Here is a 9,729-nt window from a genome sequence, read left to right on the forward strand (position 1 = left end):
TATTTACCGATGAAAGCATGAATGGATAGGATGAGCCACCTAGTGCAGAAAGGTGGCAGCAGTAATTTCTTCCCTAAAACAGTGCCTATATTGTTCTATGTGCTTTTTGTGGTTGAGTAATACCCCATGCCAAACTCTGGCACTCTTAGAAAGTCCATGAGGTATAATATATCATTTAATAAGTTTGCTGTCTGATTCCATCCTGATGTTTATAACCAAGAGCTCTGTCTGATGCAAATGTCTTCATACCATGGTTCAACTTTTCCTTGGCTCTTGATAGTTTTTTCAATTTCTTTGTTTTTCTGTTTCTGTCATAACCTTCTAGGAAAACAAACACACTCAAAACATTCATCAGGGGGACCCTGGGTGGCTCAGCCATTAAACAGCTGCTTTCAGCTCAGGTTATGATCACAGGGTCCTGGGATCCAGCCTGCACTGGGCTCCCTGATAGCGGGAAGCCTGCTTCTCCCTCTGTTTGTGTTCCACTCTCACTGGGTCTTTCTCTGTCAGGTAAATAAATAAAATCTTAAAAAACAACAACAACAAAAAAATTTCCATCAGGTTTTGTTTTCTTCTTTGCCTATATGCAGACTTCTGAGAGTTCCTGGAAAAAAGTCACATAGCTAGGTTTGCTGATGTAACAAATTCATACAATCAACCTCAATCAGGCCCTTCTTACCAACATTTTAACATTCTCAAAGTTATAAAATATCAGAAAATTATATATTTCCCCGTATTTTATCTATGTTAACTACACATATATCATCTTTTCTTTTTTTATGATCTTGATAGGTCTTTGTCACTTTTAATGACTTAGAGGTCTTTATATTGAAGTGGCCCCACATTATAGTGAGGATAACCCAGGGAAAGGATGACTTGGGTTGAGAAACCAGAGGATTTCTGATAGGACCAGTTTAATCAACAATGTTTATCTTGCCAAAAATGGGCTGGATGAGCCTGAGTTTACAGAACATCAAGTTAGGAAAATTATTCCTTGACTTCCCTGATATTTAACCATTGACTTTTCTGTATCTTTGCCTTTTTCTTCTCAATCTGAGCTCTAATTCCCAATACTCAACCACCAAATAATTGCTCAGCTGTTTCAATGTATTTTAAAGTTTGTGAATCCACACTGGATTCTCTGTCACTTTAAAGCCCTTTCCATTCCTCCTTTCTCCCTGACCATCCATTCTTGCCACATCTTCCTCTCTATTAGGAATACCAGAAACAGCTAGTGACATTTCTCCCTCATATCCTGTATTCCATCAGTCACCAGTCTTGCAAACTTTACCACCGCTTACATGTGTCTATAATTCATCCATTTTTTTTCTTTCTCTCTAAATATACTATGCTAATCAATACAAGACACCTTCACTTGTCACCTGTATTACTGCAAAAGATTTGTCCACTGGAAATCATGTCTATCATCTTTTCCCTGTCCAATCTATTCTCCACAGTGCAGCCATAAAAATAATTCTTTTTTTTTTTAAGATTTTATTTATTTATTTGACAGATAGAGATCACAAGTAGGCAGAGAGGCAGGCAGAGAGAGAGAGGAAGGGAAGCAGGCTCCCTGCCAAGCAGAGAGCCAGATGCGGCGCCTGATGTGGGGCTCGATCCCAGGACCCTGGGATCATGACCTGAGCCAAAGGCAGAGGCTTAACCCACTGAGCTACTCAGGTGGCCCAGCCATAAAAATAATTCTATAACATTGATGAGTAAACATCTTTCCCTATATTAATCGAATTACTACTCTTTTTCCAGGTCATGACTTATATATACTTTTTGAGAACTGATTTATCACTCAATGCAAATAATAGTTGTCTTTTTATTTTAATAGTTGTCTTTTTAAGGTCTTCCCAAAGCCACTAGTATAAAGTTCATAATAACTCTTATTATAATTAATCCTAATTATTATTGAATGATATATAGTTCCATTAGTATATTGAAAACACTACGAAGGGGCACGTGGGTGGCTCAATGGGTTAAGCTTCTGCCTTCAGCTTGGGTCATGATCAGAGTCCTGGGATTGAGCCCCACATCGGGCTCTCTGCTCAGTGGGGATCCTACTTCCCCCTCTCTCTCTGCCTTCTCTCTGTCTATTTGTGGTCTCTCTCTGTCAAATAAATAAATAAAATCTTAAAAAAAAAAGCACTATGAAAGCAGATATCCTCTTTAAATTTCTCATATCTATTCTGCATGGCCTAGCAGCATAAAACTAAAAGTAATAATAAATACTGATACACATTTACAATATAGGTCGTGTTCATGCTGCACTTAAGGCTTATTGAAGGTTTATTCTGCATTTTGTATGATTTGTACAATTTTTTGGAATATATTTAAAGGTAAGTTTCAAATAAATTAGACAAATTATTTGACTAACTTAATATGCATGTAGTTTTCTGAGAAAGCATTGCCATAGCAAAATAGCAGATATTTTCATCATTCTCGTAAATTTATTTCCTGCCTCCTTGAAATCCATCAGTTCCTTAATCCCTTCCCTGACTGACCCATATTTGCATTCTGAAACAGTATGTTAACTTGCATTTTTAGAATTGAACCTAAATAGAATGACACATTGTATATTTTTCCTTGTCTGGCTTAAAATTCACGTAATAATTTTGAAAGTTATACATGTTGTATATGTTGAACTTTATTTGCTTTTTTTGTTGAGTAGCCTCTCATAGTACGAATATACCACATGTTTATTTTCTTGTCTGCTGATTGAGCACTGGGTTTTTCCCTTCTTGATTATGGTAAGTAGGGTTGCTATTCATCTAAAGTCTTTGTATTTCTCTCAGGTACATACTTAAATGTGCCATTATAATTAGAAATAACTGTACAAGTTACGGTCTCTTGTCTAGTTTCCTTTAGTCATGTTTTAAAGTGTTCATTGTGGAGATCTTGAGGATCTTTAGTTGTTTATTTCTAAGTATTTTATTTAATTTCCTTTATGTTATTTGACATTACTATAAGAACTAAAAAAAAAAAATTTTTTTTCATTGAATCAGTGGCTGGAAGGTAATAGTCATATTGAGGTGGAAGGCATAGATTGAGAATACAGAATGATTCTATATAAGGGTTTAGGTCACAGAGCTTAAAAAACAGTCTTAAGAGACCAAGACCACTAATCCACTTTTTATGATCAATAAATAATATTTAATTTATTGTATAACAAATGAAAAATAATACTTCATTGGAGTGGGGTTTTGTTTGTTTTGTTTGTTTGTTTAAGATTTTATTTATTTGACAGGAGAAAAAGACAGTGAGAGAGGGAATACGAGCCAAGGGAGTGGGAGAGGGAGGAGCAGGCTTCCTGCTAAACAGGGAGCCTGATGTGGGACTCGATGCCAGGACCCCAGGATCATGACTGGAGCAAAAGGCAGACACTTAACAACTGAGCCCTAGGAGTGGTATTTTGAACATTTCTTTTTTCTTTTTAATTTTATTTTTTTGTGTTCCAAGATTCATTGTTTATGCAGCACACCCAGTGCTCCATGCTATACATGCCCTCCTTCATACCCACCACCAGGCTTAACACCTACCACCTCCTTAACACCCCAAACTAGACTCATCCTTCCTCCCACCCCCCTCCAGACTCTGAGAAACAAACTGAGGGTTTGGAATATTTCCACTGCCCATTAAATTTGAATACTTACCATTATATTTGCCTTAAGTCTGTTCATAATTTTTTGAATTATTGATTTAGATTTTTGTGTTTTCTCAAAAAGAATTTAAATTACTTAATATATTTGTTTTCTCTTTTAATATTTGATGCATTTTTCCAGTTCAATATTTGCTCTTACTATGTGTGTGTTTTACTTTTTTCATTTTTTTCACCATACCCATTTTAACTATTATTTAGTCAAAGCTGTTCTTTTCCCATTGAGATCATTTTGATTTTAGAAAGTTGTTTTCTTTATAGGCAAGAGGGTTAGCATTGAATTTTGCTTATAATTTGTAAAATTATTTGCTTGTTCCTTGTTTTTATTTTTAGATGATAAGAATTAGAACAAAAGTGATTTAGTGACTCAATATCTTATTAGCAATTAGTTGCAAACTAAAGGAAAAGAAATGGTTCTTTTTTATCCTAGTGTAATCTTTCATATTTTTCATTAACATATTGAAATGTAAATGTTGGAAAGGAAAATTTTACTTCACCCTTTGAAACGTAAGATTTCTAGTCTTTAGTCAACTACAAATCTTTGCTTGTCAAACTGCCTACACTATTTTTTAAAAAGTGGATCAAAATTAAGTGTATTTGAGTAAAGATTCTCTAAAAATTGAAATAAATAGAAAATATCAAACACACAGTTTATATGGTATAAATATATAAATTAACCAATATTATGTAAACTTAGTATACTAGCTCATGTAGAATATTTACTAGATTATTGAATGGTAGAATAAAAGCAGGCATTGTAGACATTTGTTTTTGTTTTAAATTTAAAATTCTGATTATTTCAGATCTCTCTATTATTTCACATCTCTCTATGTGGTTGTCTAATCTATAATCAGTTTAATGATGAACAAGCATGATTCATGGCATTTAATAATAAAATTTCTTCCTGTGCTCGCTTCGGCAGCACATATAATAATAAAATTTCTTCCTTCATTCCCTATTTTTTTCTTTCTTCTCTCTCTCACCCTTTCTCTCTCTTTATCAATCTACCCTAATGTTAATATTTAGAATTTGTTGTACCCACATGCTAAGATGAAATCGTTCTTGCATAATTAAAAGTGCTTTTTTATTACTGCAAATACCAAAACCCAATCTCAGTTTAGTAATAAAAATGAACAAGTACTTTATAGCATCCAAAACTTCAATCTTTAATTAAAGTTAAGATTTTTGCTCATCTCGTTGCTCTGGCCTATTACTGATTGGCAATGATTTCAATACTATTCTCCATGGTCTAGTCATGTTTCTGTACATTTTAAGAGTAGAGGTACTGACTGCCTTAATTCTTGAAAAACTTTTCCAAGATATTTACATAGTGAATAACCTTGGAAGAGAGAGATCATGTCTCCTTCTGGAGAATAAGGTAGGATTTTATTGTTTTGTTTTGTTTTATGTCCATTTAAAAAAAATATCCTATATCATTGCAAATAACCTTATCATCTGAGACAAAGGTGATATTTGTTTTCTGAGTTTTATTTGGAGATGTTTGTCTGCAACCTATTATAAAAATGAGGTTTCCTATGTCAGGGTTCCTCACAACATATGATGCAAACCCACTACAATGTCTATCCAGACCCCTGACATATAAAGGACTGGTGCAAACATAAGTTCATGCTGCCACCTGTGCCATAAATATTAAAATTTCCTGTCTGCAACTGAGGATTCTTGTCTTTTAACAGTATCCTTGACTCTCTAGTCCTTCTCTGTTCATTAGCTACCTGTGGGTAACAATAGATTTGGCTCACGTTCTCTGTCTCTTGCTTTACCCATTTCCCTCTATCGTGGAAATTCTGGTTTCTGACCATTTTGGGAACAGAGATATAGAGATAACGAGGTAAAAGAGAAAGATGAAATAAATTTTTTTAAGTTCATTGCTATTGGCATTATATTATTTAGAGGTGTCAGGGTTTAAAATTATTTCTTTTACTTACGTTATGCACTTATGGGGTCTTCAGAGATAGTCATCCCCCAAACTGGAATTTCCCATTTGCAATGTTCTTGATATGAAAGAATATATGCCTAGCTAGTCCTAAACGTCTATTTTTACAGTCTTAGGAATTTGACATTAGCTTATCCAAACAAATGGTCCTCTTGAATGGCACATCAATCAATCCCATACTGACTCATTTTCATTCCTGGACATCATTATTTACACATGGTATTTACCCCAACAAAAGGGCTGTTAACACATAAAGCCATAGATGTAGCAACATGCCTTTATGTCCATTTCAGAAAAACTATGTAGCCAGGCTTGTGCTCTCTTGGCTTCTCAAAAGTGAGGCAAAACCCAAGATACTGTGTCTCTAAAAATTCATAGGATACATAAGATTTTCAAGTTTCCTTTGAAAAAAAAATTATCTCTTGAAATTAAGAACATCTTAACATAACTTCCCCTACATCGGGAGGAAGTAATGAAAAGTACACAAAACTTAAAATATTATTATTAATATTTTTACAAAGAAGTACTTTTCTCAAATTCCAACCCCCTGAAATTTATATTCTAAAATATAAATGACGGGATTAATGAAAAAGTCCTGACCCATGTTTGCTGCTTTTCTTTACATGTCATATATGATAGACTTTGGAAAATGACTTCTATTTCTTGGGGACTTGGTTGAAACTGAGTTCAAAATTGTTCTAATTATGAAATTGGTATATTTATTTTGGCTAATGATATAGTAGCACAATGTGCTGTACTATAACCACAAGGGTTATTGTTTTTAAAAATCAATTTATTTTCTTTCTCTACTTTGCTGCCCATATTTTAAAAATAAAAATCCAAGTGAGATAAAAGGTCAAAGAAAGGCGGGCGCCTGGGTGGCTCAGTGGGTTAAAACCTCTGCCTTCAGCTCAGGTCATGATCCCAGGGTCCTGGGATCCAGCCCCACTTTGGGGTCTCTGTTCGGCAGGGAGCCTGCTTCCCCCTCTCTCTCTCTACTTGCCTCTCTGCCTACTTGTGATCTCTGTCAAATAAATAAATAAAATCTTTAAAAAAAAAAAAAAAGGTCAAAGAGAGGGAAATAAATGAAAAACACAAAAATGTAACCAATTTGAATATTTGATAATATTCTGATAATATCACTGCTTCTGCAAAGTGAACATATTTTCTTTCATTTATTCTGCAGTATTTGTGAGTATTTAACATTGGCTACACGGGCTAGTCCAGAAATAACTTAGATGAAGCTTTGACCAAATTAGAAAGTTATTGTTTCAGTAGTTAACAGAGCAATATGAAATATGGGGAACTTCATTAGCACTTGTTATGATTATGGTTATGTCTCTTCTAGGTCTCAGAGTACATGTTTAGCTTGATTTTAAGTTAATTTCTTTTTAAGCATTGAACAGGTATCTAGTGGGAGCTTTGTTATTACAATTAGTAAGACAATCCATTATCTGGAGTTTTCTAGGGAGCTGACACAATATTGAGACGATTTCTACACCAAATTGAATGTTGGGAAGCTAGAGATTATTGAGTTTGTCTCTTTCTGACAACAATAAAGCATAGCAAAGCAAAATGGTGGATAGACCATAACTGGTAACAGGTGACTGAATGGAAATATCACTGCTATATATTTCATGTGCTTGTTTTGCTTGTTTTGCTTGTTTTTTTTGTTTTTTGTTTTTTTGTTTTTTTGTTTTTCCCCCCTCTTAGCCTCTAAGTACTAGCAAGAAAGCTTGCCAGGAAGAAGAGTGAGCACAAGACAGAACGGGGGCTTTGTCTTACAAAGCTGTTATCTCCAAACATTTTTGACCATGCGATCAATGTCGGTGCTATCTTCTCAAGCTCTTTCATAAATGCTGTATTACTAATACAGTCAGGAAAACAGAATAAAGGACTTTAACCCAGGAAATTGGATTTACATGAAAAAAATGAGAAAGGTGGAAAACAAATATCAGTTTAATACCAATAAAGGTCAACATAACTGTGGCTAGCAGGTGAAACAAGTAGAGACTTAGGCTGTTAACTGGAGTCACTGGAGCAGGTGGTTCTGAAAAGAACCTGCGGCTACCCTCAAGAGCATCCCTTCTCTCTTTTAACTGCATCCGAGGAGACTGTAGATAAGCATTCCCAAACTCTGTGCATCTCATGTTTGTTCGCACATAGGACCACCTCTCAGGAATTAGATAATTTATTCCCATTCCCCTCAATTCTATCAGGAGCTGGTGTTATTATCATTCTAATTAGGTATAACAGAGGGAAGGAAGGGGATGTTAACAAACATGGTTCCAGATTTCTTCTCTCTACATTATAAAGAAAAGCATGAGGAGTAATGCTAATTTGACAGAAATTTAAAACAATAAATGGGGTAGAAATTACCATCAGCTGTTTAACAGAAGAAGAATCTAAAGTTTATAGAGTTACTGTGGCTTGACTAAAAAATGGTCAAATAGGAAAGGAAACAATCAAACCCAGTATAGTTTAACTGCAAAGAAAGTGTTATTTTGCTGATTATGCTGATTGTTTTGTTGCCTTCTTAACATAAGTGGTTTTGCTAAACATCAGTCTCACATTAGATTTACACAGGGCTTCTAAAAATTGTGGCTTTGGAGAGCTCCAGAGATTGTAATTTTATTGCCCTGTGTTAGAATTAATGTAATTTGATTTCTATGAAAATATCCTAGGGGAGTCTGAAGCACAAGAGACAAGAGAAAAACTGACATAAATGAGACTTTTATTCACGCAGTATCTTCAAATTGTGGCTCATGGCACACTGGTGGGAATAAATTTCCCTTCATGAGCCTTTAACATTTTTAAAAAAATCGTATCTACTCTTCTTCTTACAAGTATACTGTAGACAATTCAATGAATTATTATTGTTAACATTATTATTTCTATTCCATCTCTTAATGGCTACTTTATACAAATATATATATATATATGTATATATATATATATTATATATCAATGATCATTTCCATTTGAGATTCATACATCATACATGGTGCTAAAAAAGTCAGACAAGTATGCTATTCTGAATTTTGGCATTTTATCACAGTTGCAAAACTCCTACTGCAAATTTATGTAATTAAAGAGATTGCTCAAAGATTCCTGGGAAAATTTCTCATTGTATAGACAATATTTTTATATTTAATAGATTTTGTCTTCCAGATATTGTCTTCTTGTAATTTACTATAATAATAAATGATGTGATTAATAGGGAATTACTTAGGATCGTTACTGACAATAGTACTTACTTAGTAAGTAAAGTTTTTAAAATGTGAGGAAGAGAAGATATAAAAATGCATACACCGAAATCATTTGCTTTTTAAAGATTTTATTTATTTATTTAGTGCGTGCAAGTGGGGAGAGGGGCACAGGGAGAGAGAAAGAATCTTAAACAGATTATCTGTTGAGGGCAGAACTAGAAGAGGAGTTTCATCTCATGACCCTGCAATCATGACCTGAGTCGAAATCATGAATCAGATGCTTAACTGACTGAACCACCAGGGTGTCCCAAAATTTGCATGGTTTTTACCTGGTTTTTATATACTGTACCTTTATTAGACATTTAAATGCTATTTTTTAAAAAGATTTTATTTATTTATTTGTCAGAGAGAGAGAGAGAAAGAGAGAGCGAGTGCACAGGCAGACAGAGTGGCAGAGGGAGAAGCAGGCTCCCGGCAGAGCAAGGAGCCCAATGTGGGACTTGATTCCAGGATGCTGGGATCATTACTTGAACCGAAGGCAGCCGCTTAACCAACTGAGCCACCCTGCCGTCCCTAAATGCTATTTAAATTATATCATGCATATTTGTCTCTATACATTTATTTGTAGTATTTTTCATCAAGTTGATGATGCCATTGGTTGTAAGAGATACCATTGTCATGTGTAACTGAGAGAAAAAAAAACTGCTAAGAAAACTATAATGTGCTTTATTATCACACAGAATTCTTATTTTGTACCCTTTCACAAATCTCTTAATCTGGTTTAGATACAGATTTTTATCCTTAATAAAAGGGAGATATGGACAAATTAAATTAAGTGATGGATCTTCCTGTCCATTCTCTCCCATTTCTGTATATGTGAAAGACTAAGACCCTCAGTTCCA

The sequence above is a fragment of the Mustela lutreola genome, chromosome 1, assembly GCF_030435805.1.
Source record: "Mustela lutreola isolate mMusLut2 chromosome 1, mMusLut2.pri, whole genome shotgun sequence".
Taxonomy (NCBI): domain Eukaryota; kingdom Metazoa; phylum Chordata; class Mammalia; order Carnivora; family Mustelidae; genus Mustela; species Mustela lutreola.